The sequence below is a fragment of the Lissotriton helveticus genome, chromosome 3_1 (genome assembly GCF_964261635.1).
Source record: "Lissotriton helveticus chromosome 3_1, aLisHel1.1, whole genome shotgun sequence".
NCBI lineage: Eukaryota > Metazoa > Chordata > Amphibia > Caudata > Salamandridae > Lissotriton > Lissotriton helveticus.
In genome coordinates, this window is record NC_136061.1 from 2,090,414,429 (window position 1) to 2,090,440,916 (window position 26,488).

Consider the following 26,488-nt stretch of genomic DNA (forward strand, 5'->3'; position numbering starts at 1 on the left):
TAACACTGTCTGAAGCTTATTTGCAGCTGCTGCAGCTTCACTACGCGTCAAGATCCGGATGGCACCGAGGTGGTGTCTAGTAAGGTGCACTGGTGTGGCCATCCTACAATGCTGAAAGTCGGCGTGGGGCGCCCCGTTGGCCTGTGAGTTTGCGTCAGTAGCGGACCGATGTGCGAATAGGCCGAAGGCAGCACAACGCGCCAAGATCCGGATGGCACCGAGGTGGTGTCTAGTAAGTTGTCGCACTTCTATGGCCATCCTACAATGTTGAAAGTCGGCGTGGGGCGCCCCGTTGGCCTGTGAGATGGCGTCAGTAGCGGACCGATGTGCGAATGGGGCCAAAGGCAGCGCAACAATATTTTCTGATTTGAAGACACCACAAGGCGCTGAGATGCCAAGATCCGGATGGCACCGAGGTGGTGTCTAGCAAGTTGTGGCACTGGTGTGGCCATCGTACAATGGTAAAAGTCGGCGTGGGGCGCCCTGTTGGCCTGTGAGATGGTGTCAGTAGCGGACTGATGTGCGAATGGGGCCAAAGGCAGCGCAACAATATTTTCTGACTGACACCACAAGGCGCTGAGATGCCAAGATCCGGATGGCACCGAGGTGATGTCTAAGTTGCGGACTGATGTGCGAATGGGGCCAAAGGCAGCGTAACAATATTTTTTGTATGGAAGATACCACTAGGCGTTGAGATGCCAAGATTCGGATGGCACCGAGGTGATGTCTAGCAAGTTGCTGTACTGGTGTGGTCATCCTACAATGCTGAAACTCGGCGTGGGTCGCCCCATTAGCCTGTGAGATGGCGTCAGTAGCGGACCGATGTGCGAATAGGCCGAAGGCAGCACAACGCGCCAAGATCCGGATGTCACCGTGGTGGTTTCATAGTTGAGAGGCACTTCATCTGCAGTGGGGCGCCGAGATCCGGATGGCACCGAGGTGATGTCTAGCAAGTTGCTGTACTGGTGTGGTCATTCTACAATGCTGAAAGTCGGCGTGGGGCGCCCCATTAGCCTGTGAGATGGCGTCAGTAGCGGACTGATGTGCGAATGGGGCCAAAGGCAGCGCAACAATATTTTCTGAAGAGAAGACACCAAAAGGTGCTGACATTCCAAGATCCGGATGGCACCGAGGTGGTGTCTAGCAAGCTATGCAGTTGAGTTGTGTGCGCACTTGCGGCGAATAGGTCGAAGGCAGCATAACAATGTTTTCTGAATAGAAGACACCACAAGGCGTTGAGATTCGGTTACCACCGAGGTGATGTCTAGCAAGTTGCCGCACTGGTGTGGCCATCCTACAATACTGCTCCGAATAACGGCGTGGGGTGCCCGAAGGGGGGGGGAGCCGGCGTGAATGGGCCTTCCTAGGTGGAGGCTCGTCTGCTGTAGTGGGGCGCCCCTTTACCGTTTCAGTTGCCATTCAGCTGAGTTTCGGCTGCTCTTGATGCTACAGCGACAGGCGGCTGCAAGAGGACTCTCAAAATGGCGGCCTGTTCTTTGGATTTGGGCCTGGTCCACTAAAATGGCCCTGGGACACCTTAGAACTCGGACGCTCGATTTTTTTTTTCCTTTCCTGTACATGCAAAAAAAGGTAAATGCCCGGTACGTTACATGCTTCATCTGCCACGATGAACTCTCCAGAGGAACCGAAAAAATATATAGTTGTGGTAACTATACCATGCATCGTCATATGGAGAGGTGGCACCAATTAATTATAGTGCTGCATAAAAGAGAGATTTGGAGGAGAACCCCTGACCTGCTAGTACATTCATCAAAGAAGTGGCACTGAGAGCTTCAGAGGCAAGGGAAACGGTCCCAAATATTTAGAAGAACTTTGGAAAGATTAAAATGACATGTTTAGATTGTGGCAAATTAATTTCATGTGGACAGATGAGTGTTACTCTAATAAATACAGCATATGAACATCATCATAGTCGATGGTTGGTAGAGACATTTTGACTATATCCTGGACCTGCCCGTCCTCGCCCAAAATGGCGCCGGAATAAATGGGACTCGTAACTCCTTGTTGTGTACTGGTTGCAGAACCTTGAAATCACGAGATACGTATGCAGTTTTGAAGCACATGGCGGGCGGGGACGAGAATTGATTGAATATTTCGACATCCCTATTGATATTAAGTTCTGATGTGTTATTGATTACTGTACTGTTGAAAGTTCGAATTAACGTCACCCATGGTACTTGCCCGCAAATGTATATCTAGATAATTTTATTGTAACTGGCCCTGTCGTATTTTAATTATAAAATGTACGTCCACCGATTCCGTAACTGTTAGACACCTTAGTTCTTGCAACCTAATGGCCCGCCCGTTACGTTCCTCTACAGTGTAAATGTCTATTCATCATATACGATTACAGTTTGCTCCGTGGCAGGCCCACGTGGTTATAGGCTCGTATTTGTATAATGAAATTTTCACAATAAAGGTTTTTAAAAGAAAACATGGTAGTAGTATATACATTGGTAACGTTTTTAATAATAGTGACTGTTTTAGAATCATTAAAAGGCAAGTGAAATAAAGCAGACCAATTACATGAAGGGTAAAAGGTATAATACGAAGGAACGCAGTAAAGATAAATGGTCAAGGGCTGTTGTGTTTTCTATTCCTGCAACATAAAGTGATCGATAAGAATCTCATATTCAGGCGTATCGGCGACTAAGACAGCAGGTCGACCCTCTTTTGCTCAACGGCTCCGTCATGGGACGAAGAAACGCTCTTTTTCTCGAAAAAAGAATATATTTTACTTGCAGGACAGTTGTAAAATTTCCGGGAAAGTACATTAGCCTGGAACATTATAACATATATTTAAGAAAAAATAATGTTCGGAAGTAATGAAAAGCGTAATTTTTAGGTCATATGACCAAGCCTTTCATCATTACAATAAGAAAAGTAAAATGAACCAATGAAAAGTTTTATTAACAAGTCACATGACTTGTTATGCTTACGTTACGCGCTGCGCGCCCCGGATGACTTCCGGATGCGCTAACGCGGCGCGTCATATGGCGCATTACGCGACAACGCAGGTACAGAATATAGTCAAAATGTCTCCACCAACCAGCGGTCGGAACACAACCCCTTTCAGCAGGCTAAATAGTTCTGTTAAATGACAACAGAAGGGACAGGCAACAAGAACCATCAGTCAAAGAGGGGAGGGCTAGTTCTTCTCTACCGGGTTACATTGGGGCGCTACCGGAACTGATCGAATTGGTAGTCTACAGTGTTTCTGGATGTTTCAGACTGAAGCTGGGGTTAGCATGAGAGCAGCACCGTTTCGTAGCTCCGTCGTGGCCTTTCCGCAACCAATCATGGCAGCCGCTCTTTATCGTTATTTTGGGCGGGGTGGGTGGCGGAGCCGAGCTGTTTTGCAGCCATCATTGTGTGGAGTTCAGTTCATCTCACTAGTTTTGTATTTGTCATGAGGGGTTGTTCCTAATGTTTCTATTTTAGCGAGGTCAAAAAGAGATCCCATTAGTGGCCTACTGATTTTGCTCGATTCCTTTTCTTTTTTTTTACACGATTTTTCGTTATCTGCAAAGACTAAACAGAGTATTGCGACTCTGTGTTTGTTTGTAAATAGAGAATGAACCAAAGAGAACTAATTCTAAAACAGTAAATACTTGGATAACAATCAATCAAATGGAGAGAGAAGCAGGCACGACGGATTACAACGGGGGCAAAGGCCTGCGTTAACTACCTTTCACTATCTGCAAAGAGAGAGTACTCCTAATAGAAATGAGGGGGGGGGGCACCATTCAAAGCAGATCAGTGTGCATAAACACGAAAATGTTTTCACTTACCACGTACTTGACATTCGACAGCTTATGATATTTGCTATTAAAAAACCATTGAAATTCACTGAAAAAACCATAGGATATAGACCATATATAGTTAGGAATTAGCATTTACAAAACCTTGAAAATTCACTGAAAAAACCATAGGTTATAGACCATATATAGTTAGGAATTAGCATTTAAAAAACCTTATTTTACTCACACAAAACCATTGAAATTCCATATATAGTTAGTTGCACTAACTATATATCGCGCACCCGCAATCCACTGCTGATCATGTCACATATTACATCATTCATGACATGGTCAGTGACATCACTGATGACATCACTGATGACATCTCAAATGACATCACTGATGACATCACTGATGACATCTCAAATGACATCACTGATGACATCACTGATGACATCTCAAATGACATCACTGATGACATCTCATTTGACATTACTGATCACATCACTGATGACATCATTCATGTGATAATACGATGAACCTCTTCAGACTCTAATATAACCTTAGATACACTCAGTGTAAACAGACACTCATAGACTGTCACTCATCCATGGAGTTACTCAGACACTTAGTCAGTCATGCAAAGAATCAATCACACCTCCATTTCCTCAACTATACAGTTATACACACCTTACTTATTCAAACATATACTAAAACATATTTACTCACTTATACAATCCTGGATACAAGTTCACAATGATCCATACAGCCACTCACACATTCACTGGCTCTTATGCACAGTTATTTATATATGTCAACTCTCACATGTACTGTGTTTTACATATGTACTTACTTTGACATGTAGCACTGAGATATCCATTCACTCACCAATACACTCATGCACACAGTCAACCGCCCATACAGCTGTTTCCACATGCACTTTTGAACCCATACATCTAGTCAATCAACTGCTCACACATCTATGCAGAGAGTCATACACCTCCCAGCCACCCAGACACACACTCAGTCTCCCATACAAATGCTTGGGCAACCAATCAATAACCCATACAGTTAATCATATAGCTAATGATCAACACATGCAGCAGTTTACAGAACAACAGACATAATGATGCACAAATTAAGACAGTTTAGTCACTAACCCATGCACTCAGTGAGACACATTTAATCAGTCACTCATACAGTCAGCCATGCCCCTACTAAATCCTTCATCAAGACACTTATACATCCACTCATTCTTCAATATGTAAGACATATTTTAACTTTACAGAATTATACAGTCACTGGATGTAGTCATCAGTGATGTCATCAGTGATGTCATTTGAGATGTCATCAGTGATGTCATCAGTGATGTCACTGACCATGTCATGAATGATGTAATATGTGACATGATCAGCAGTGGATTGCGGGTGCGCGATATATAGTTAGTGCAACTAACTATATATGGAATTTCAATGGTTTTGTGTGAGTAAAATAAGGTTTTTTAAATGCTAATTCCTAACTATATATGGTCTATAACCTATGGTTTTTTCAGTGAATATATATATATATACACATATACACATATATATATATTACCTACTGGCGGTCGCCAGTAGGTATATATAGTTAGGATTTTTTCTCTATGGGTTTTTTGAAAATTCTATGTCTAATAACTTTGGCGTTTGTGGACGGAATTGGCTGAAATTTTCAGGAAAATGGCACATTTTGTTTCCGAGCAGCCCCTGAAAATTTTGGGGGGGTTTGTCAAGGGGGGGCCGAGAAAAAAGGGGGGTCCCAAAACGCGTTTTTCCCATGTTAATTTCCATAGGGCGGTTGGCCTCACTTTTAGCCCGAACGGCTGAATGGATTTGCACGAAACTTGGCAAAATTGTAGGGACTGGTAGCCCGATGTGCCTTTTGTAGGTCTCAATATATGTGCTGCAGTGGATTTTGAGAAATTAACGTTTAAAAAAAGATATATATCTGTAACAGCGGACTGGGCAGCGGCCCAGGACGCGGACTTTTCGCGCAACGGAGCTTTGTGAAGCGAAGCTGATTGGTTCTCTGGCGTCTGTCAACATTCCAAACAGTCCGTAGCGGCCGCCATCTTGTCTCTCGGTAGGATCGAGAGACAAGAGGAGGCCAAAGCGAAGGGGCAAATGACCATAAGGGGGAATAGTAGATCCTCGCTGACCCCCTAGGTTTGATGTGGAGGTTTTAAAAGGGCCCCGCGGGGCAAAAAAAAAAAATAATAATAATAATCGAACGGCTGAATGGATTTGCACGAAACTTGGCAAAATTGTAGGGACTGGTAGCCCGATGTGCCTTTGCTAGGTCTCAATATATGTGCTTCAGTGGATTTTGAGAAATTAACGTTCAAAAAAAGATATATATCTGTAACAGCGCACCGCTTCGCGTACTTTTCGCGTTACGGAGCTTTGCGAAGCGAAGCTGATTGGCTCTCCGGTGTCTGTAAACATTCCAAACAGTACGTAGCGGCCGCCATCTTGTCTCTCGGTAGGATCGAGAGACAAGAGGAGGCCAAAGCGAAGGGGCAAATGACCATAAGGGGGCATAGTAGATCCTCGCTGACCCCCTAGGTTTGATGTGGAGGTTTTAAAAGGGCCCCGCGGGGCAAAAAAAAATAATAATAATAATAATCGAACGGCTGAATGGATTTGCACGAAACTTGGTAAAATATTAGGGACTGGTAGCCCGATGTGCCTTTGCTATGTCTCAATATATGTGCTTCAGTGCATTTTGAGAAATTAACGTTCAAAAACAAGATATATATCTGTAACAGCGCTCCGCTTCGCGGAGATAAAATTATATCTGTATTACCTAGCTGTTGCTAACACCAGTTAGCGACGGCTAGTAGGAGATAGCGACCATCTTGGGTCCCACTTTGCATGTGAGTGATATTTATCACTAATGACATGCAAAGTGGGCATGCCAAGATGTTAGCGACTGGAAACAGTCGCTAACATCGCTATCTCCTATTATCAACTTTTGGAAATATTCGAGATAAGCGCGAATATCTCCAAAAAGTAACAGCTGCCCTGAGCAGTTCTTAGCCATGTTATCCAATGGGAGGTGGATAACATGGCTAAGAGCATTAGCTCGGTAATGCATGAATATCGCTGAGTTTTCAGCGATATTAATGCATTGCGGTCGTTTTTTATCGTATTTGCGATAAACCTTGATAATAGCAAGGTTTATCTGCGATAATTTCTGACGGTAAAAAAATCTTTGCAATGCATCGTTAGGGATAAATATCGCTTAACTTTGGTAATATGCCCCAACGTCTGTTAACGTTCGATTCGAAGGAAATCAGGAATTGTTGAAAAACATTGTGTGCGCCATCTTGTCTTTTTTCAAATGCCACACTTTTGTCGGGCACGGCAGCCATTTTAGATGCCTTGACCAGACCCACTCTGTGCACGCTGTCGATCCTTAGCATGGCTCCCCACCCTCGCAAGCATCTCACCCAGGCAGTGGTCACCCCCGCTCTCTGTCTTATGCATGGGTAATAAACCTCCCCCCATCTGCGCTGCTCTTCCCTGAGAATCACACCCTGTGCCCGCCCGACACCTCCCTTTCGCCCTATTCACTACCGCACCCTCTGACACTCCTTTTCCTCTGTGTCCGATTGTCCAGGCCGGTCCTAGGCTATCAGCTAGCCCCGCAGATGTAGTTTATGGCCACAGCTGTAAAGAATCACCCCTCTTCAAAGGAGTTATAGTAGATCAAGGCCCACACTCGATGAGATCCGTCACAGCAGAAGCGTTGCTATTATCTGAAAACCATCCTGTATTGTGATTGGGGAGGGGACCGAGCGTGAAGCGGAAGATTCCAGGGATGACTCTTTGTACATCAAAGTTTTTACAATTATGTGTCACATTAAAAATATATAGCACTCCGACAAAGTAGTAAGATTATAAAACTTTAATAATTTATAAATATATACAAGAAAACAAAAATAGTAATAACATATAAACATTTTTAGGGAAAAACAACGAAGTAGCGGTCGGCTGTGCGAATAGTCCCAACGCAGCACAACGTCCAGATTTCCGGCGTGGGGCGTCGCGGGGGGTGGGTCATCAGTAGCAAACTGTTGTGCGAATAGTTCCAAGGCAGCAGAACGCGCCGAAATCTAGATGACACGAAAGTGATGTCTAGTAAGTTGCCACCCAGCAAATAACGGCGTGGGGCGTCGCGGGGGGTGGGTCATCAGTAGCAAACTGTTGTGCGAATAGTTCCAAGGCAGCAGAACGATGGCACCAAGGTGATGTCCAGTAAGTTGCCGCACTGGTTTTGGTATCCTACAATGCTGCTCCGAATAACGGCGTGGGGCGCCCCGGGGGAGGCGGCGTGAACGGGCCTCTCCAGGTGGAGTCTCATCTGTTTTAGTGGGGCGCCCCTTTACCGTTTCAGTTGCCATTCCGTCCGCTTTTGGTCCACTGTGTCAAAATGCGCCATTCAGCTGAGTTGCGCCCACTCTTGCGGTGCAGCGATAGGCGGCTGCCACAGGACTCTCAAAATGGCGGCAGGCTCTTTCCTTTTTGGGCGTGGTCCACTGAAATGGCCCTGGGACACCTTGGAAATCGGACGCTTGTCTGCTAGGTCTTGGACCCCATTCTCGAAAGCGTCCCCTCCGCCTTGAGAATTCATCAAAAGTTTTGGGGGCCCCGACTCCTGCAGGCTTCTGGTGGGGAGCGGCTGCCATGATTGCTCGCGGAATGACCACGACGGAGCTACGAGATGGTGGTGCTCTCATGCTGACGCCAGTTTAGTCTGAAACATCCAGAAACAAGGTGGGGCTTTCATCGTTTGGGGGAAAAAAAAAGTTTTCATCCAATGAAAAGTGTTGTTTTTAGGTCATATGATCAAGCCTTCCATCATTAGGAAACCAAAAGTAAAATGAACCAATGAAAAGTTTTATAAACAAGTCACATGACCTGTTATGCGGCATAGGGTATAAAATGCGGAGAAAATACGTTGGCACGTGAGGCGGCGTCAGTAGCGGACCGATGTGCGAATAGGCCGAAGGCAATACAACGCGCCAAGATCCGGATGGCACCGAGGTGGTGTCCAGCAAGTTGCAGCACTGGTGTGGCCATCCTACAATGCTGAAAGTCGGCTTGGGGCGCCCCGTTGGCCTGTGAGTTTGCGTCAGTAGCGGACCGATGTGCGAATAGGCCGAAGGCAGCACAACGCGCCAAGATCCGGATGGCACCGAGGTGGTGTCTAGTAAGTTGTCGCACTTCTGTGGCCATCCTACAATGTTGAAAGTCGGCGTGGGGCGCCCCGTTGGCCTGTGAGATGGCGTCAGTAGCGGACCGATGTGCGAATGGGGCCAAAGGCAGCGCAACAATATTTTCTGACTGACACCACAAGGCGCTGAGATGCCAAGATCCGGATGGCACCGAGGTGATGTCTAAGTTGCGGACTGATGTGCGAATGGGGCCAAAGGCAGCGTAACAATATTTTTTGTATGGAAGATACCACTAGGCGTTGAGATGCCAAGATTCGGATGGCACTGAGGTGATGTCTAGCAAGTTGCTGTACTGGTGTGGTCATCCTACAATGCTGAAACTCGGCGTGGGTCGCCCCATTAGCCTGTGAGATGGCGTCAGTAGCGGACCGATGTGCGAATAGGCCGAAGGCAGCACAACGCGCCAAGATCCGGATGTCACCGTGGTGGTTTCATAGTTGAGAGGCACTTCATCTGCAGTGGGGCGCCGAGATCCGGATGGCACCGAGGTGATGTCTAGCAAGTTGCTGTACTGGTGTGGTCATCCTACAATGCTGAAACTCGGCGTGGGTCGCCCCATTAGCCTGTGAGATGGCGTCAGTAGCGGACCGATGTGCGAATAGGCCGAAGGCAGCACAACGCGCCAAGATCCGGATGTCACCGTGGTGGTTTCATAGTTGAGAGGCACTTCATCTGCAGTGGGGCGCCGAGATCCGGATGGCACTGAGGTGATGTCTAGCAAGTTGCTGTACTGGTGTGGTTATTCTACAATGCTGAAACTCGGCGTGGGGCGCCCCATTAGCCTGTGAGATGGCGTCAGTAGCGGACCGATGTGCGAATGGGGCCAAAGGCAGCGCAACAATATTTTCTGAAGAGAAGACACCAAAAGGTGCTGACATTCCAAGATCCGGATGGCACCGAGGTGGTGTCTAGCAAGCTATGCAGTTGAGTTGTGTGCGCACTTGCGGCGAATAGGTCGAAGGCAGCATAACAATGTTTTCTGAATAGGAGACACCACAAGGCGTTGAGATTCGGTTACCACCGAGGTGATGTCTAGCAAGTTGCCGCACTGGTGTGGCCATCCTACAATACTGCTCCGAATAACGGCGTGGGGTGCCCGAAGGGGGGGGAGCCGGCGTGAATGGGCCTTCCTAGGTGGAGGCTCGTCTGCTGTAGTGGGGCGCCCCTTTACCGTTTCAGTTGCCATTCAGCTGAGTTTCGGCTGCTCTTGATGCTACAGCGACAGGCGGCTGCAAGAGGACTCTCAAAATGGCGGCCTGTTCTTTGGATTTGGGCCTGGTCCACTAAAATGGCCCTGGGACACCTTAGAACTCGGACGCTCGATTTTTTTTTCCTTTCCTGTACATGCAAAAAAAGGTAAATGCCCGGTACGTTACACGCTTCATCTGCCACGATGAACTCTCCAGAGGAACCGAAAAAAAATATAGTTGTGGTAACTATACCATGCATCGTCATATGGAGAGGTGGCACCAATTAATTATAGTGCTGCATAAAAGAGAGATTTGGAGGAGAACCCCTGACCTGCTAGTACATTCATCAAAGAAGTGGCACTGAGAGCTTCAGAGGCAAGGGAAACGGTCCCAAATATTTAGAAGAACTTTGGAAAGATTAAAATGACATGTTTAGATTGTGGCAAATTAATTTCATGTGGACAGATGAGTGTTACTCTAATAAATACAGCATATGAACATCATCATAGTCGATGGTTGGTAGAGACATTTTGACTATATCCTGGACCTGCCCGTCCTCGCCCAAAATGGCGCCGGAATAAATGGGACTCGTAACTCCTTGTTGTGTACTGGTTGCAGAACCTTGAAATCACGAGATACGTATGCAGTTTTGAAGCACATGGCGGGCGGGGACGAGAATTGATTGAATATTTCGACATCCCTATTGATATTAAGTTCTGATGTGTTATTGATTACTGTACTGTTGAAAGTTCGAATTAACGTCACCCATGGTACTTGCCCGCAAATGTATATCTAGATAATTTTATTGTAACTGGCCCTGTCGTATTTTAATTATAAAATGTACGTCCACCGATTCCGTAACTGTTAGACACCTTAGTTCTTGCAACCTAATGGCCCGCCCGTTACGTTCCTCTACAGTGTAAATGTCTATTCATCATATACGATTACAGTTTGCTCTGTGGCAGGCCCACGTGGTTATAGGCTCGTATTTGTATAATGAAATTTTCACAATAAAGGTTTTTAAAAGAAAACATGGTAGTAGTATATACATTGGTAAAGTTTTTAATAATAGTGACTGTTTTAGAATCATTAAAAGGCAAGTGAAATAAAGCAGACCAATTACATGAAGGGTAAAAGGTATAATACGAAGGAACGCAGTAAAGATAAATGGTCAAGGGCTGTTGTGTTTTCTATTCCTGCAACATAAAGTGATCGATAAGAATCTCATATTCAGGCGTATCGGCGACTAAGACAGCAGGTCGACCCTCTTTTGCTCAACGGCTCCGTCATGGGACGAAGAAACGCTCTTTTTCTCGAAAAAAGAATATATTTTACTTGCAGGACAGTTGTAAAATTTCCGGGAAAGTACATTAGCCTGGAACATTATAACATATATTTAAGAAAAAATAATGTTCGGAAGTAATGAAAAGCGTAATTTTTAGGTCATATGACCAAGCCTTTCATCATTACAATAAGAAAAGTAAAATGAACCAATGAAAAGTTTTATTAACAAGTCACATGACTTGTTATGCTTACGTTACGCGCTGCGCGCCCCGGATGACTTCCGGATGCGCTAACGCGGCGCGTCATATGACGCATTACGCGACAACGCAGGTACAGAATATAGTCAAAATGTCTCCACCAACCAGCGGTCGGAACACAACCCCTTTCAGCAGGCTAAATAGTTCTGTTAAATGACAACAGAAGGGACAGGCAACAAGAACCATCAGTCAAAGAGGGGAGGGCTAGTTCTTCTCTACCGGGTTACATTGGGGCGCTACCGGAACTGATCGAATTGGTAGTCTACAGTGTTTCTGGATGTTTCAGACTGAAGCTGGGGTTAGCATGAGAGCAGCACCATTTCGTAGCTCCGTCGTGGTCATTCCGCAACCAATCATGGCAGCCGTTCTTTATCGTTATTTTGGGCGGGGTGGGTGGCGGAGCCGAGCTGTTTTGCAGCCATCATTGTGTGGAGTTCAGTTCATCTCACTAGTTTTGTATTTGTCATGAGGGGTTGTTCCTAATGTTTCTATTTTAGCGAGGTCAAAAAGAGATCCCATTAGTGGCCTACTGATTTTGCTCGATTCCTTTTCTTTTTTTTTACACGATTTTTCGTTATCTGCAAAGACTAAACAGAGTATTGCGACTCTGTGTTTGTTTGTAAATAGAGAATGAACCAAAGAGAACTAATTCTAAAACAGTAAATACTTGGATAACAATCAATCAAATGGAGAGAGAAGCAGGCACGACGGATTACAATGGGGGCAAAGGCCTGCGTTAACTACCCTTCACTATCTGCAAAGAGAGAGTACTCCTAATAGAAATGAGGGGGGGGCACCATTCAAAGCAGATCAGTGTGCATAAACACGAAAATGTTTTCACTTACCACGTACTTGACATTCGACAGCTTATGATATTTGCTATTAAAAAACCATTGAAATTCACTGAAAAAACCATAGGTTATAGACCATATATAGTTAGGAATTAGCATTTACAAAACCTTGAAAATTCACTGAAAAAACCATAGGTTATAGACCATATATAGTTAGGAATTAGCATTTAAAAAACCTTATTTTACTCACACAAAACCATTGAAATTCCATATATAGTTAGTTGCACTAACTATATATCGCGCACCCGCAATCCACTGCTGATCATGTCACATATTACATCATTCATGACATGGTCAGTGACATCACTGATGACATCACTGATGACATCTCAAATGACATCACTGATGACATCACTGATGACATCTCATTTGACATCATTCTTGTGCTAATACGATAAACCTCTTCAGACTCTAATATAACCTTAGATACACTCAGTGTGTACAGACACTCACACACTGCCACTCATCCATGGAGTTACTCACACACCCAGTCAGTCATGCAAAGAAACAATCTCACCTCCATTTCTTCAACTATACAGTTAAACACACCTTACTTATTGAAACATATACTAACACATATTTACTCTCTTATACAATCCCTGATACAAGTTCACAATGATCGATACAACTACTCACTCATTCAGTGGCTCTCATGCACAGTTATTTATATATGCCAACTCTCACATGTACTGTGTTTTACATATGTACTTACTATGACATGTAGCATTGAGATATCCATTCACTCATCAATACACTCATGCACACAGTCAACTGCCCATGTAGCTGTTTCCACATGCACTCTTGAACTCATACACCTAGTGAATAAACTGCTCACACATCTATGCATAGAGTCACACACCTTCCAGCCACCCCTACACAAACTCAATCTCCCATAGAAATACTTGGGCAACCAATTAATAACACATATAGCCTCTCGTATAGCTAATGATCAACACATGCAGCAGTTTACAGAACAACAGACATAATGATGCACAAATTAAGACAGTTTAGTCACTAACCCATGCATTCAGTGAGACACATTTAATCACTCACTCATACAGTCAGTCACGCACCTACTAAATCCTTCATCCAGACACTTATACATCCACTCATTCTTCAATATGTAAAACATATTTAAACTTTACAAAAACACACAGACACTAGATGATGCCATCAGTGATGTCATTTGAGATGTCATCAGTGATGTCATTTGAGATGTCATCAGTGATGTCATCAGTGATGTCACTGACCATGTCATGAATGATGTAATATGTGACATGATCAGCAGTGGATTGCGGGTGCGCGATATATAGTTAGTGCAACTAACTATATATGGAATTTCAATGGTTTTGTGTGAGTAAAATAAGGTTTTTTAAATGCTAATTCCTAACTATATATGGTCTATAACCTATGGTTTTTTCAGTGAATATATATATATTCTCGCTGCACAATCCTATTCACAATCCTGTGACATTGGAAACAGCACTCGCAGGGGGGTATAAAGCCAACATTTCTTTATTTGGCTACCAGCACAGACAAGACGCGTTTCGGCGATGAGCCTTCGTCAATTGCCCCACGGAATGTTATCCCCCGGACACTGGCTGTCTTCTGACCCTGGAGGATGACGCACTCAGGCTGTCCTATGGCTTGGAGAGGGGGACCCAAGCCCCTACATCAAACTGTGCCAAATTGATTAGCAAAGAAAAAAATCACTTTCCTATGAAAACGAGGCCCAAACTCTATAACTACACTGTGGCGACCATCGCTGTCCATTATACATATATATCTATGTGTACATATATATATATATATATATATATATATATATATATATATATATATATATATATATATATATATAAATATATATATATATATATATATATTTATATATATATATATATATATATATATATATATATATATATATATATATATACACATATACACATATATATATATATATATATTACCTACTGGCGGTCGCCAGTAGGTATATATAGTTAGGATTTTTTCCCTATGGGATTTTTGAAAATTCTATGTCTAATAACTTTGGCGTTTGTGGACGAAATTGGTTGAAATTTTCAGGAAAATGGAACATTTTGTTTCTGAGCAGCCACTGGAAATTTGGGGGGGTTTGTCAAGGGGGGGCCGAGAAAAAAGGGGGGTCCCAAAACACGTTTTTCCCATGTTAATTTCCATAGGGCGGTTGGCCTCACTTTTAGGACGAACGGCTGAATGGATTTGCACGAAACTTGGCAAAATTGTAGGGACTGTTAGCCCGATGTGCCTTTGCTAGGTCTCAATATATGTGCTCCAGTGGATTTTGAGAAATTAACGTTCAAAAAAAGATATATATCTGTAAGCGCGCTCTGGGCAGCGCTCCGGTTCGCGTACTTGACGCGTAACGGAACTTCGCGTAGCGAAGCTGATTGGCTCTCCGGTGTCTGTCAACATTCTAAACAGTCCAGAGCGGCCGCCATCTTGTCTCTCGGTAGGATCGAGAGACAAGAGGAGGCCAAAACAAAGGGGGAAATGACCATAAGGGGGCATAGTAGATCCTCCCTGACCCCCTAGGTTTGATGTGGAGGCTTTAAAAAGGCCCCGCAGGGCAAAAAAAATAAATATTTTTTATTGTTTTTTTGCGTGGGGAGCGCCCGGTCCGCGAACCGGGAAGCGTTCTGGGGAGCGTACTAAAAGGAAAAAAGAATGATAGACTTTTCTAATATTGTATGTTAATTGATTGTTTGTTTTGTTGATTATTTTTTAATTTCTTTATTTTTTAAGCAATTATTTATTATTGTGATTGTGTTTCAAAATTTAATAAAATGTCTAACATTTCACTGTCTGAAATGTCGTTAGTAGGTGTATATATAGTTAGGATTTTTTCCCTATGGGATTTTTGAAAATTCTATGTCTAATAACTTTGGCGTTTGTGGACGGAATTGGTTGAAATTTTCAGGAAAATGGAACATTTTGTTTCTGAGCAGCCACTGGAAATTTGGGGGGTGTTTGTCAAGGGGGGGCCGAGAAAAAAGGGGGGTCCCAAAACACGTTTTTCCCATGTTAATTTCCATAGGGCGGTTGGCCTCACTTTTAGGACGAACGGCTGAATGGATTTGCACGAAACTTGGCAAAATTGTAGGGACTGTTAGCCCGATGTGCCTTTGCTAGGTCTCAATATATGTGCTCCAGTGAATTTTGAGAAATTAACGTTCAAAAAAAGATATGTATCTGTAAGCGCGCTCTGGGCAGCGCTCCGGTTCGCGTACTTGACGCGTAACGGAACTTCGCGTAGCGAAGCTGATTGGCTCTCCGGTGTCTGTCAACATTCTAAACAGTCCAGAGCGGCCGCCATCTTGTCTCTCGGTAGGATCGAGAGACAAGAGGAGGCCAAAACAAAGGGGGAAATGACCATAAGGGGGCATAGTAGATCCTCCCTGACCCCCTAGGTTTGATGTGGAGGCTTTAAAAAAGCGCCCGGTCCGCGAACCGGGAAGCGTTATGGGGAGCGTACTAAAAGGAAAAAAGAATGATAGACTTTTCTAATATTGTATGTTAATTGATTGTTTGTTTTGTTGATTATTTTTTAATTTCTTTATTTTTTAAGCAATTATTTATTATTGTGATTGTGTTTCAAAATTTAATAAAATGTCTAACATTTCACTGTCTGAAATGTCGTTATTTTCATTGAACATAGCTTGTAATGTTTGAGTGTGTAAAATGTCCTCATTTTCAAGGAGGACATCTACTGCTTCCACACATTGCAGTAGTTCTTGGTCCCAAGTTTCATCCATAAATTCTATATAATTTGGATCAATTATTTCTTGGTTGGTCTCTTGCAGGACAATTTGAAATGAAACTTTCTGTTCGCCTTCCATTTTGCCTGAAACTTGGATAAAAAAAAATATATTAGTACAGATAGGGCACTGATGGGATTCATTTTAGATAGGCAGTTTTTATCAGTGAATTTATCTTTGGGCAGTGTATAGTATCAGAGTGGAAGTAGGAATATAAGAAAGTGTATGTGATTTAACATAAGTAAATTCATAATTATACAAGAGAAACCTAACTCCATCCATAACTATAACAGAGAAGTCTATCTAAATCTATAACTACTACAGAGGGATAGTATATAACTATCAGAAAAAGTTTACCATATTAACTTATAGTGCACAATATACTTCAGTTTTTAAAATAACAACTTACCTTTACAAAGAAGTTGAAGTGATTAGTGAAAATCCTATTGAAATGTACACCAGGAAGTAGTAGTCAAAATGGCTGTGTTTCCTTCTCTTCCTTTATATATATTCAGGTATATAACCAATCAAATGTCAGGTAAAAAAAGTAGAAAATGAAAGTAACATTTTCATTGGTTGTCAATTCCAACACTTCAGATGTGTTTTGTGAAGTAATTTACCTCACAGTATTTAGAGAGGTCTACAGGCTAAATGGCTAAATGGAATTTCAACTAAATTTGTGAAAATGGTAGGGATTGGTATGTAGTATGAGCAAATCTATATTTGGTGAAAGTGTCTCAAGGGTTTCTTCTGTAAATTACTTTCCCACCTTTTTTAATGGAGCGCTTCCCGGGGAGCGCCCCGGTACGCGAACTGGCGAGCGCCCCGGTACGCGAACCTTAAGCGTTACGGGAGTCCACCATTTTGTGTTTCGGTCGAATTAAGATACAAGATGGAGGGCACATAATGTTCAGAATGGGTAGAAGGGGACACGGTAGACGTATTTTGACCCCCTAGGTTTTCTGAGGATGGCTGAGGAGGCCCATATGTGCGAAAAAAAAACATTTTTAAAAAAAATTTCACGCGGTTAGCTTCCGGTTCGCGTACCGGGTAGCGCTCCGGGGAGCGTACTTTGTTGAAAATTAGTAAAAAAAGTTAGAGTAAAATAATAATTGTGAGTGATCAGATGTAGGGTAGCTCTGAGAAGAGCTTTTGGGTTTATGGTAGATTTAGGTACTTATAAGTAGGTACCAATGCAGAGTCTTAAATTCAAAATGAAAACTCTGTTGCCCTCATCTGAGAAGTGAACTCCATCTCCTCTGTAGATATCTTGCATGTAGTAACGCAAGTTATTGTTGTACATGGAGCCCATTCCATGGTCTCTCATGTAAGCTGAAACAGATTTGTTTACATGCTTCCTCGACTTCTCAATTTGTGGACAAAATTGGTTCGACCACCTCCATTTCTGTCTTTGGCATATATTTGAATATACCAAGGCAGTTTGAGGAAAAAGTGCCATCAATTGCTCAAAGGTGTCCTTTAAAAGCATTTCCAGACCTACCCCAGTCAAAGTGCCCAAATCATTTCCTCCACAGTGCACAATTAACAGGTCAGGTTTTGGCAAATGCATTAAGGTTTTCACCAATGGTATCAATTGGTGACATTTTAATCCTCTGTGGCCAAACCACTTAATTTCCACATCTTGTAAATTGAGGTTAGGTAAATTTCTGTTATCAGCATACCTCTGAGCCCAGTAGATGTAACTATGTCCAACAATCCAGACAGAAAACATGGTGAGAGAAGGTTCTGCTGCAGTCAGATGAAGTGTGGCAATGAAATGGCAGTTGAAAAAATAAGAGTTTAAAATGGAAAAAACTGTGGAGTTTCTGTGTTAATGAAGCAGTAACAGTGATTGGTGGATTTTGATTGCTGAAAACAGAAAGTTAGGGTGCATGGATGAGTTATTTGAAAGATGTATTTTGAATGGTCAAAAAAAAATCATTAAATGAAAGATTGCACTGGATATGCAGGTGCACTGAGAGTTCAGAGTTCAATTGAAACATTGTTGTGTGAACTTGCAAACACCAGAGGTCTTTCAGGAGGTGGTTGCTATGCAAAAAAATGTAAATGTAAATGTAGGTGTACTTATATAGCGCAAACCTGTCACCCAAAGGGCATCCTGGCGCTTGCTTAGGGAACCCGTCCTGGTATTCCCCTGTGAGAAACCCCGGCAGGGTGTCCACAAGGTGAAAGCCAGGCATCCCGCCGCGAGGGGCCGTAGTGGAGATTAAGCAAGCTATTGCCCAGAGTTGCAGAGTGTGACCCCGTGATTCGAGTAGGCACCGGAGCGAGAATTGTCGAGTCCGTGGAATTTTTTTTGAGCCCGAGACCGGCCGAGGCGGGGAATCGAACCCTGGTCCACGGTCGATCTCAGCTTCCGGGTCTGCCGCCTCTAACCACTGAGCCACGCTTCTCCATAAAAAAGGCAGACAGGGCAGAGGGGGGAAGGGTTTTGATTTGAAAAAAGTGAGGGAAGAGTTTTGATTGGGTGACATGAGAGATATGTGTGATGAATTACAGCATTTCTGTGCTTTCTATAGCTGCAGCCTCTGGAGTGCATACCTTTTGTTCTGCTGAAGACAAATTGGTGTATTTCTGAGACTGTTTTGAAACTCATAAAGTATTTGCTAAGGTGAGAAAAGATTCATTTTATTTAGATAGAGAATAGTGTGCTTTAAGGAGAAAATTATGAAGAAAGTTGTGTTTTTAAAATGTTGCTTTGTCTCAAGTGTTTTACAAATAGATTTTGTTTCTTTGAGAAATTGTAATTGGAAAAAATGTGAAGTATTAGTACTGACAGGGTGTTTTTGTGCATAGGAGCTGTGCAGTGTTTTCAAATTATGACTTGAAAATCGTTTTTGTGGAAAAGGAATGCTTTTAAAATTTATGACAAGGAAATAATGGTGTCTGCTTCTTTATAAGGCATTTGAGTGTCTCTGATGTTATTTTTCCCATTTTAAATTAAAAGACCTTTATCTGTGGGGAAAGTTCCTTGTAAATATGCTCCCACCTGTGCTTGGCAAATTTAGATTTTGATTCTTTGAGTTACATAGCCATGTTAAAAGTGACCCAAAAATATTGCAAAGGCATTCAAAAAACGCTTTCATGTGTCTTAAGGACATTTTAAGTCATTTCCCCATGTGCAGTGTTTTCAAATTATGACTTGAAAATCGTTTTTGAGGAAAAGGAATGCTTTTAAAATTTATGACAAGGACATAATGGTGTCTGCTTCTTTATAAGGCATTTGAGTGTCTCTGATGTTATTTTTCCCATTTTAATTTAAGACCTTTCCCCGTGGTGCAAATTCCTTGTAAATATGCTCGCATCTGTGCTTGGCAAATTTAGATTTTGATTCTTTGAGTTACATAGCCATGTTAAAAATGACCCAAAATTGCTGCAAAGGCAATCAAAAAACGCTTTCATGTGTCTTAAGGACATTTTAAGTCATTTCCCCATGTGCAGTGTTTTCAAATTATGAATTGAAAATCGTTTTTGAGGAAAAGGAATGCTTTTAAAATTTATGACAAGGACATAATGGTGTGTGCTTCTTTATAAGGCATTTGAGTGTCTGTGATGTTATTTTTCCCATTTTAATTTAAGACCTTTCCCCGTGGTGCAAATTCCTTGTAAATATGCTCGCATCTGTGCTTGGCAAATTTAGATTTTGATTCTTTTAGTTACACAGCCATGTTAAAAGTGACCCAAAAATGCTGCAAAGGCAATCAAAAAACGTTTTCATGTGTCTTAAGGACATTTTAAGTCATTTCCCCATGTGCAGTGTTTTCAAATTATGACTTGAAAATCGTTTTTGTGGAAAAGGAATGCTTTTAAAATTTATGACAAGGAAATAATGGTGTCTGCTTCTTTATAAGGCATTTGAGTGTCTCTGATGTTATTTTTCCCATTTTAAATTAAAAGACCTTTATCTGTGGGGAAAGTTCCTTGTAAATATGCTCCCACCTGTGCTTGGCAAATTTAGATTTTGATTCTTTGAGTTACATAGCCATGTTAAAAGTGATCCAAAAATGCTGCAAAGGCTTTAAAAAATCGCTTTCATGTGTCTTAAGGACATTTTAAGTCATTTCCCCATGAATGTAGGTATACAATTGATTTATATGTTGTGTTTAAACACGTTTTTTGAAATCAATTACATTTCTGGATATGTACTGCTAGAGCTTCATAGGTTGTTTGGGGCATATTTATAAGGCATTTGAGTGTCTCTGATGTTATTTTTCCCATTTTATATTAAAAGACCTTTCCCCGTGGTGCAAATTCCTTGTAAATATGCTCGCACCTGTGCTTGGCAAATTTAGATTTTGATTCTTTGAGTTACATAGCCATGTTAAAAGTGACCCAAAAACGCTGCAAAGGCTTTAAAAAAACACTTTCATCACCTGTGTTTCCTAAGTTTACGAATGACATTGTGCAGGTGAAGTTTAGGTCTGTCCACGGACACAAAAGAGGTCTGGCCTTTGTTCAAGAGTGAAGTGGACATGACTTACTTCATTAGTAGGCCTTTACATGTATTATCTCCTCTGTATTCTTCAACAAGCGTAAATTTGATCTGCAACCCTGAGTAGGCCTCACCTTAAACAAACCTCTGGATAGGCCACACCTTATCATCATCCTGAATTAATCATTTAAAATGTTAGGGACAGATTTATGATAGGTGTGTGACTCTTTTGCGCCGCTGTGCGTCACTTTTGTGACGCAGCGGCGGTGCAAAAGATTTGCTATGTGGCGACATATTTAAAAATTGATGCATCTAGGCAGATGTGTCATGCTGTAAAGTCCTGTGCCACATGAAACCTGTGTCAGTTTTCATATAGGTGTTTTGTTGCAAGGTATGCATTAATTTGCAAGAAAGCCCTGTAAAACTAACACAGTGAAATTTGGAAGATTTCACTGAGTCAGCTTTATAGCATTGCTGAATCAAATCCTTACGCCTGTTTGAAACAGGCATAAGGAGTGATGCACCATGCAATGTGAGGCTTGCTCCTGTGCATTGCAGTAGACATGTTGCGCTTACGACGTGATTCCTGCAATGTGCTGCTTTTGCGGCACAGATGCGTGACGCATCTGTGCTGTTTTCACTCAATGGTGCTCCACATTGTAAATGCGGCACACCATGGGTGGCAGAGCAGCGGTGCACATTAACTGGTGCATCCCTGGGGATGCACCAGTTAACATAAATCTGCCCCTGTACATTTAAGTATGAGCAGGGGACACAGAGTCGGTGAGGCTTATCCAAGGTTAAGAAGAGATGAGTCCTGTTCACTGAAAACTTGGACATAGGCCTCACCTCCTCAGCATCGCTGGACATGGCTAAATAATAGCTGCAAAATGTTACTCTTGTTAAACAATTTTACTATTATAATCTCTGAGATTTGTCTCTTACTCTGCAACATCTCATTGTTGTTATCTTTCTTTAAAGATAACGACAACATCAACATGAGCGACAATCAGCAATCAGTTGATCTTGACCTCATTATTGAACTCGTAATTGAAACGTCAGTGGAAGTAGATCCCTTGGATGATTTAAATCCTGAGGATGAAGAAGAACATGATGAGGATGCAGATTTGTCAGAATTGTATGACATAGGGTGGGAAGCTGACCTGCTTGAGCCTATGGACCTATAAACATTTATTTTTAAAATTTACAATAAATGAAAAGTAAAAATGTAAACTGTTTAATTTTAAATTAAACACACCTTCAAAAACAGGTTATGTGTAGTGTCTTCAATAAAATATTAAAATATGCTCATAAAATTAGATCAGATTCACATATAAAACAGGACAGGTAAATGAAGAAGAATTCCATTTCTCTTCTGCTATTTCTGTATTCTAAATTTGCCAAAGCACTAAAAAATGTTCTATGTAAAAATGTCAAGTAGTGTGTTAAGTTTTTGATGACTGTTATTGATTTACTGTTTGGTAACAGTGGTTAATAACATTTTTTATTATATTTTACCACAGATTCAACTGCAGATCATTTCAAGATTTGAGCATGCCAACCAAAGAAAGACTTAGAAAGGCTGCAAAATGTCAAAGACAGCAGGTCCATGAAATAATGCAGCAGTCCTCTACCAAAAAAACTTGTCAAGTCACCAAGAAAGCACCGGGTAAGACCATAAAAACATTCATAAGAAATATTTGTAGTAAAAAAAGTATTACTACAGAAAATGTTTCAGTCCAGAAAAAGAGAAGCAATTTAAACGGAAAGGAAAGGCCAATGAAAAATGTTACTGCTAGAGCAAGAGATAACTCTGTGCATGATAGTAGAAGGAAACAACAGTTTAGGGACATTCGTAAACGAATGTTCCGCAACAGGATAATTGGCAATTTGTTAAAAAATATTAAGAAAGGTCAACAGAAAGTGGTTTTTTATAAGAGAAAAAAAAAGTTGAGAAAGTTATTGATCAGGCATTTGAAATTAAACGTAAGTTATTTATTTTGATAATCAATAGAATTAGGAAGCTAAACAAGGCAATTTATGATTTCAAAAGAAATAGTAGATGGAAGAGAATAGTTAATCGTAGTAATTTTTGTGAAGTTTTTTCCGGAGAATGGATGCATAGTTCAAGTTGTGAGGCATTTTTTAATGAGGAGAGTTATTTCCAGGATAATGATTTGGTGCATGCAGTTGACACCAGTGGTCGAGCTTATGAAGTGAAAGATGGTTGTCCAGTTGAAAAAGAAAAACTTGTGACAACAGAGACAGAAGAGGTGTTAGGTAATGAGGTTTTAGGAAGACGTCCTAAGGGTCCTGTGTACACCTGGAAGTGTAGTAGTATTTGCAGTGTGCGACAGAATTCCATCAATTTGCTTTGTGATTTTGTACGGACATTTAATAAGAAAAGTTTGAAGCAGAAAATGAAGTTGTTGCAAGAAATAGATCCTTGCAGAGTGAGAGAAGTGACAGGTTTGCATGGACATTCACTGGCTTGTCTTTCCAGGAGAGTATGCCAGAGTGTTTTTCATCATTTCAGGATGCTAGCAGTGCATCATAATAAAGTGAGGAAATTAGTTAGAATGTTGTATTATGCTAAGAGTCCAGCAATTATGCTTAAACAATTATGCGCTGCTCTTTTGCATGGTTCTGAAATAGATGTGAAGAATATTTGTGAAGAAATTGAGTATTGTTACTTTGGAAGTAAAGAGGAGAATGTTGAAATTGACCCAGAAGAAGAGGGTAATGTGGAAGATATTGTACAGGTTTCCAGTACAGATCATTTTCAGAGGGAAATTGCGACGTTTCAGGTGAAATCAAGTGAGAGGCCTAATTTCACTTGTGTGTGTTGTCGACGCACTTATTATAAGAATCAGACTAAGTTAGTGGATTTATATGCAAAAAGTGAAAGGGAAAATAATAGTGAATGGAAGGATTTCACAACATACTTGATGGTAGAAAATTGTTTTAATTTGGGATCAGATCAACGTGTGTGTACTTATTGTTGTAACAAATTAAATCAAAACCAGATGCCTGCTAGAGCAGTTCATAATAATCTGGAATTGGTTGAGATTCCTTCTGAATTGAAGGATTTAAATACTTATGAATCTATTTTGATTCAAAGTATCCATCCCTTTCAGGCTATTGTAAGAATGGAGCCGAAGACAGGGAAATTGCCTCCATCAGATTTACAGAGAGGATTAAAGGGAAGAGTTGTTTATTTGCCTCTAGATTTGAAGAAAAACATTAACACAATTGGAGTAGAAAAAGTGGAAGAGGAACCTCTGGTTATCTTAGTTAATGGGGTTCCGACAAAGAATAAGAAAATATGGCAAGATTTAGTGGATGTTAGGAAAGTCAAAAAGGCAACATTGTATTTGAAAAAAAATAATAAGTACTATAAGAAGGTATATGTTGCAGAAGAGGAAGTAAGTGAGGAAGAGGATAGCGATTTGTGTGCTGGTCAAATTGAGAAAGTAGAACCCTCTACTAGTGAAGAAATATATGAACATTATAGTGTTCATCCTTTGCATTCCAAGGAAGTCATGGGGAATGCTATTGAGTTGTTTCAAATGAAACAAGCTAAAGGGAGTCCCATTAGTGTTTGGGAGGAAAGTTTGGAAGCTCGGTGTTTCCCACAGCTTTTTCCAACAGGTCAGGGAGGAAGATATGATGAGCGACCTCATCAAATTCCTGCTTCTGAATACCGGACTTTGCGATTGTATGCAGGAGATGCTAGGTTTCGACAATGTATTCCCTATTTGTTTCATCTCCTGTTTGAAAGCGATCTGTCTGGACTGTCATATGCAGTGAACCACATCTTGAAAAGTGGTATACACATGCAAAACATCTCGGCAAGTGACTTTATGGATAAAGTCAATGTCCAAGACAGTATTTTGGATTGTCACCTGATTAATCTCATGGTGTGTCAGCGTGGTACTAATGAGTACTGGTACCGTCGTCATGGTGATTTAAAATGTATGCTGAGGAACTTAGGAACTCCCACATGGTTCCTCACTCTGAGCTGTGCCGAGTATGGCTGGGAAGACTTACTTGAATTTCTACGAGAGGCAAATGGAAACATTGAAAACATCGAATTCAAGACACCCGGAGAACTGTGCTCTTTGGATCCAGTCAATGTATGCAGGTACTTCAATCATAGATTTGAAGCTATGATGTCTTTCATCATGAATAAGAAGAATCCACCTCTTGGAGAGGTGTTGGATTTCTTCTGGAGAAAGGAGTACCAAGCAAGAGGTGCTCCTCATATACATATGCTACTGTGGATCAAGGATGCACCTAAATTTGGAACAGATCCAGAAGACTCAGTGATGAGTTTCATACAACAGTATTCTACGTGTGCTGTTTCAAATGCAAAGGAGAAGAAAAGCCTAAGAGAAAAAGTTCTACGTTTCCAAAGCCATCGTTGTGGAAAGTACTGTCGTCGTAAATTCCGAAACAAGGACAAGTTCTACACCAAATGTCGTTTCGGCTTTCCACGACCGGTGATTTCTAAAGGAAGAGTAAACAGTTTGATGTCTTCGCTGCGACATAATGTGATGAAGAAATCACCGAAAAACACATACAATTTGAAGAGGAACGAAGAGTCCAAGTACATCAACGACTACAACCCAGTGATTTTGTCCATGTGGAATGCTAACATGGATATACAGTTTGTGGCTGATAACTGTATGGCTGTGGCTCGGTATGTAACATCTTACATCACCAAAAAAGAAAAGACAGAATTGAAGGATATGTGGGAGGACATTTCCCATGAAAAGAGCCTCAGTAAGAAGTTGTACAGTTTCAGTCTGAAGATGTTGTCGCATCGAGAAATCGGAGCTTACGAATGTTCTGACCGGTTGTCTTCAGCAAGTCTCTATGCCAAATCTAGGAGTATCGTTTGGGCGAGTCTTGGTCTTGCTGCAACGCGTAATCGAGTTCTGAAACCTGTGCGGGAAATTGAGTATTTGGCGGAAAAGGAGCCAAACAGTACCGACATTTTGAAGACCAACATGTTGGATACATATTATCCAAATCGAAGCAGTCACCTCGAGAATGTTTGTCTGTATGAGGTTCTACAAAATTACATATTCAAGAGGAACATCAAAGAAGATACTGAGAAAGGAGTGTATGCTGTAATTGGAAGTGAGGGATGTCTGGTCAAGCAAAGAAAATGCCACTTGGTAAACCATCGAAAATTGAGTGGCGAATCTCCTGAAAAAAAGGAGTTTTTCTATTTAGCACTTTTGCAACTTTTCAAGCCTTGGCGTGCAGAAGAGGAACTGCTTGGAGATTTCCTCTGTTACGAAGACTCTTTCACTGCCACCAAGGAGACCATAGAATGTCCTGCTTTTCCCAAATATGTAGAAATGTTGAATGCGGAAATCGAGCAGGAAGCAACGATTGCAGCCGAGATTGCCAGAGACAGTTCTCAGGACAGTCAGAGTTCTGTTTCATTGAGTCAGGATCCACTAGGAGGACCTGTTATCGAAAATGAAGCTGCCACTGCCATGAATGAAGTGGAAAGAGCCATGGCACATGCTCAGGAGGATGCGGTTAACTTAGAAGACTTGGAAAGACAACTCAACGTTGAGCAGAGGAAAATATATGACGAAGT